Raw genomic sequence first — 5,000 nt, forward strand, 5'->3', positions numbered from 1 at the left:
GGTCCTCCATCAGGGTTTCCCCTGACTTCGACCTGACCAGGCATAGTTCACCATCTTTCGGGTCCCAGCATCTGTGCTCAGAGCGCGCCTGCATTCACGGATTGGAAACGAGACGCCTCGGGAGTGCGAGAGATCGATCAAGACCGACGCTCCATCCTCCCTGAGCGCGCGACAAGCGCACGCCTTCACTTTCGTTGCGCCTTTCAGTTTTATGTATAGTCTCAATGACTAGCACACATGCTAGACTCCTTGGTCCGTGTTTCAAGACGGGTCCTGCGAGTGCCCGAAACTGAATCATCGCTGACAGAGACGCGCACTGTCCGAGACAGCACGGCTGCGACAACAGACGCGCCGCACCAACGTCCGCACACGGGCAGGACGTCGATGACGACGTTATCTTGCGTCGGGCCGGACGCGCGTTAACGCGTGCGCGATTCGTACAATGTTTGAATACCGTCCGGTACAGCCGGCCGGCGAACGCCACCGTCCAACCGTCCGTCTTGCGTTGGACGACTGGACTCCGGGACGAAGCTTAGGCCGACTCCGAACGGGTCGCGATGTATTACTAAGAGAGAAGTGCACGCCGTCCGCGGACGTCGACGTGCGCGACCCGTGTCGCACGATCGAAACCGACGACATCGAGGCGCGCGCACGTACGCCGCGGAATGACGATGAATCTCTCCGTTCGTTCATTCGAGTTTCGCAGGTTTACCCCTGAACGGTTTCACGTACTCTTGAACTCTCTCTTCAAAGTTCTTTTCAACTTTCCCTCACGGTACTTGTTCGCTATCGGTCTCGCGGTAATATTTAGCCTTAGATGGAGTTTACCACCCACTTAGGGCTGCACTCTCAAGCAACCCGACTCTGAGGAGAGTCCCTCTCGCGGACGCGCTCCGTCGCTACGGGCCTGGCACCCTCTACGGGAAAACGGCCCCGTTCAAGACGAACTTGGACAGGAGTGACGACCGCGAGAAAACGGAACCTCCCGAACACCACATCTCCCGCGACCGGTACGACCGCGGGATTCAGTGCTGGGCTATTTCCTGTTCGCTCGCCGCTACTAAGGAAATCCTTGTTAGTTTCTTTTCCTCCGCTTACTAATATGCTTAAATTCGGCGGGTGATCCTCCCTGATCTGAGGCCAACGATAAAAAATGGAGGCAGACGCGATATCCGTCAGCGATACGACGCCGTACGTACGCCGTGCGCGCGACAAACGCGCGACAGCGACGACGGCGTCGAAACGCACTTCGGACGTCGAGTCCGCCTACGACGCGCCGAAAAGCGCGCGTCGCTAACGCGTCGCGGCGCACACGCGGAGGCACACCCCGTCGGCCTTTCAGCTCGCCCTCTTAGCGCTCAACACGCACGCAGCGCATATCGCACACCGAAGGGTCGCATAGAGCTTTCCGGGTGGGCTCCGGGCGCGCTTTGAACGACGCAAAGCGTACGCGCAATTTTGCACGCGATAAACAATTTTTAAACGGACCGACGCGACTCGCCGTGGCGCAACGCGCGGAACCGTCAAGTGTTCAAACGGTGCGAATGAACAGTGTGATATTTGTTTTTATACAGCCGGCCCTCAGACAGGAGTGGTCCTGGATGTTTCTCCACGGACCGCAATGTGCGTTCGAAATGTCGATGTTCAAATGTGTCCTGCAGTTCACACTATGACGCGCAGTTAACTGCGTTCTTCATCGACCCGCGAGCCAAGTGATCCACCGTCCAGGGTAATTGTTTCGCATATATCTAATTAAAGATAATGCAATACCATTTTTGTGCGTTCAACGTTTGTCACATGCACGTTCGAATGAATGTGCATTAAAGTGGTTACCTTTTCAGAACGCGCGCGGCGAGCTAACGCCTTAGCGCTACTCCAAAAAACCGCTATCGGTACACGCGCGCGCTCACGCTGCGCACTCCACGTTGTCACGGACTCGGGGCGCGGATTTTTACCTTTCTGCGTCCGAGACGGCGGGAGCGCGCGACGCCAGCGACGACGTACGACCTTGTCGCAACGGAGGACACAATCGCCCGAGCGCTACGACTGTACGATACGCCATCGCCGACATCGGTGAGCACGGCGGATCCATCCATCCATCCGTCCATAATATGGACGGACGGACGGACGGATGGGTATGGTGTGGATTAATGTCTGCGTATTACGAGCGCGAACGCGTCGTGACACACGTTAATGATCCTTCCGCAGGTTCCCCTACGGAAACCTTGTTACGACTTTTACTTCCTCTAAATGATCAAGTTTGGTCAACTTCCCAGCAACGCCGACGGCCGCGAAGCCACCGCGTGTCGGTCCGAAGACCTCACTAAATCATTCAATCGGTAGTAGCGACGGGCGGTGTGTACAAAGGGCAGGGACGTAATCAACGCGAGCTTATGACTCGCGCTTACTAGGAATTCCTCGTTTATGGGGGATAATTGCAAACCCCAATCCCCAGCACGAAGGAGTTTCAACGGGTTGCCCGGGCCTCTAGGCCTGGGAGAACATGCTGATTCCTTCAGTGTAGCGCGCGTGCGGCCCAGGACATCTAAGGGCATCACAGACCTGTTATTGCTCAATCTCGTGTGGCTCGAAGCCGCCGGTCCCTCTAAGAAGAATTTTAATACGTCGCCAGTGAGTTGCACGACCGAAGTCGAGCACACCTAAATGGCGACGCCTATTTAGCAGGCTAGAGTCTCGTTCGTTACCGGAATTAACCAGACAAATCGCTCCACCAACTAAGAACGGCCATGCACCACCACCCACCGAATCAAGAAAGAGCTGTTAATCTGTCAATCCTTCCGGTGTCCGGGCCTGGTGAGATTTCCCGTGTTGAGTCAAATTAAGCCGCAGGCTCCACTCCTGGTGGTGCCCTTCCGTCAATTCCTTTAAGTTTCAGCTTTGCAACCATACTCCCCCCGGAGTCCAAAATCTTTGGTTTCCCGGAAGCTGCCCGCCGAGCCATTGTAGTAACGTCGGCGGATCGCTAGATGACATATTTACGGTTAGAACTAGGGCGGTATCTAATCGCCTTCGAACCTCTAACTTTCGTTCTTGATTGATGAAAACACCTTTGGCAAATGCTTTCGCTGATGTTCGTCTTGCGACGATCCAAGAATTTCACCTCTAACGTCGCAATACGAATGCCCCCAGTTATCCCTATTAATCATTACCTCGGAGTTCTGAAAACCAACAAAATAGAACCGAGATCATATTCTATTATTCCATGCACGAAATATTCAAGCAGCATTTTGAGCCCGCTTTGAGCACTCTAATTTGTTCAAAGTAAAATTGTCGGCCCATCTCGACACTCACTGAAGAGCACCGCGATAGGATTTTGATATTGAACCGGCGTTTTACCGCCGGCTCACCGACGATATGCTCCGCAAACGTGTCAGTATCACCGCGGATGCGGTGCACCGACAGCGCGGCGCACAAATGCAACTACGAGCTTTTTAACCGCAACAATTTTAGTATACGCTATTGGAGCTGGAATTACCGCGGCTGCTGGCACCAGACTTGCCCTCCAATTGTTCCTCGTTAAAATATTTAAAGTGTACTCATTCCGATTACGAGGCCTCGTAAGAGTCCCGTATCGTTATTTTTCGTCACTACCTCCCCGTGCCGGGAGTGGGTAATTTGCGCGCCTGCTGCCTTCCTTGGATGTGGTAGCCGTTTCTCAGGCTCCCTCTCCGGAATCGAACCCTGATTCCCCGTTACCCGTGACAACCATGGTAGTCGCAGAAACTACCATCGAAAGTTGATAAGGCAGACATTTGAAAGATGCGTCGCCGGTACTGGACCATGCGATCGGCAAAAGTTATCCAGATTCATCAAAATTAACGACTTCGGACGCGAGGCCCTCCGTCGATTGGTTTTGATCTAATAAAAGCACTCATCCCATCACTGGTCAGAGTTCTGATTGCATGTATTAGCTCTAGAATTACCACAGTTATCCAAGTAACTGAGTAAGATCTAAGGAACCAAAACTGATATATTGAGCCATTCGCGGTATCGCCTTAATACGGCTTGCACTGAGACATGCATGGCTTAATCTTTGAGACAAGCATATAACTACTGGCAGGATCAACCAGGGAGCTGACAGTCACTCGCGGACGAATGTAGCCGTCGTCGCTCGGACGAGAACACGACACATATCGACGCGGTCGCGGGCGCGTCCGCGTCGAATGATGTTTCGTTTTTGAACTCGTCGTACGTTTTCATATTGTACGCTCTTTGTTTTCGATGGTTCGTGCAGCGTCAACGGAGTATCTCATCCGATTGTCGCAACGATCCAACGAGAGAGTGTGCGCGCGATTTACTAATAGCGCAACTCCGAATTGGATGGTTCACGGCGAGACAATTTAAGATTCACGTTTAATTATTATCTTTTAACACAAACGCGAACACTGAAAATAGATTCAGCCCGGTGTTTGAGAGACGTCGTCCTTGGCGTTAATGTTTAAAGCGCCTTACAGAGGACCGTCGCCATAGGCGACGTGCAATTCATTTGTAGGATCGATACGTGAACCGAGACGAGTTTAAACAATCGCATCGGTCGATCCGCACTGTTCAATAAAATGTTCAACGTTCGAAAAGTCCCACGGCGCAACGTGGAAGCGCGTGTTGTTGTGTGAATCGTGACATCGCGACGAATTGTAAAGTTCGACACAAAATCCACTCGAAACACCACCAACAACACGAGAGTGCGCACACTACGCGTGAAACCATCGAACGAACTCTTGTATGCGGCATGCAGTCCGTTGTCGATGTCGGTCAGTCTGTGTCAGTCGGCGGCAGTTATCCGCCGCCCGTTCAGTCTCACCGCGCCGACAACGCACTACACGTCGCCCGCCCCATGTGTATGCGGCGCTCCTGTTATGACGCGTGGCAGACGGAGCGACAACATATGAACATATATGAAAGTCCGTCGGTGGTTCGGTCCGGTGGGGGGACGATGGTTGTCGGTGGTGGTGGGCTAACCCCGGGGGGGTGCGGGGGTT

General features: G+C 53.3%; 3 non-coding genes across 3 annotated transcripts in view; all 3 read right to left on the bottom strand.

Annotated features, from left to right (window-relative positions):
• The window catches only part of LOC140748827 (large subunit ribosomal RNA), a 3,931-nt gene extending 2,788 nt beyond the window's left edge, over nucleotides 1-1,143 (bottom strand). The window contains exon 1 of the ribosomal RNA XR_012102993.1: nucleotides 1-1,143. This exon is cut by the window's left edge and continues 2,788 nt beyond it. This is a non-coding gene — a ribosomal RNA (large subunit ribosomal RNA).
• Nucleotides 1,144-1,575: 432 nt separating this feature from the next.
• LOC140748822 (5.8S ribosomal RNA) lies at nucleotides 1,576-1,732 on the bottom strand. The gene has a single exon (XR_012102988.1). It is a non-coding gene; the product is annotated as a 5.8S ribosomal RNA (ribosomal RNA).
• A 459-nt stretch (nucleotides 1,733-2,191) lies between these two features.
• Nucleotides 2,192-4,094, bottom strand: LOC140748820 (small subunit ribosomal RNA). Its single transcript, XR_012102986.1, has one exon. It is a non-coding gene; the product is annotated as a small subunit ribosomal RNA (ribosomal RNA).
• Between the last annotated feature and the right edge of the window lie 906 nt (nucleotides 4,095-5,000).

Source organism: Epargyreus clarus, unplaced genomic scaffold (genome assembly GCF_041222505.1).
Source record: "Epargyreus clarus isolate Ecla_fem2 unplaced genomic scaffold, WU_Ecla_fem_2.2 ptg000016l, whole genome shotgun sequence".
NCBI classification, from domain to species: Eukaryota; Metazoa; Arthropoda; class Insecta; order Lepidoptera; family Hesperiidae; genus Epargyreus; species Epargyreus clarus.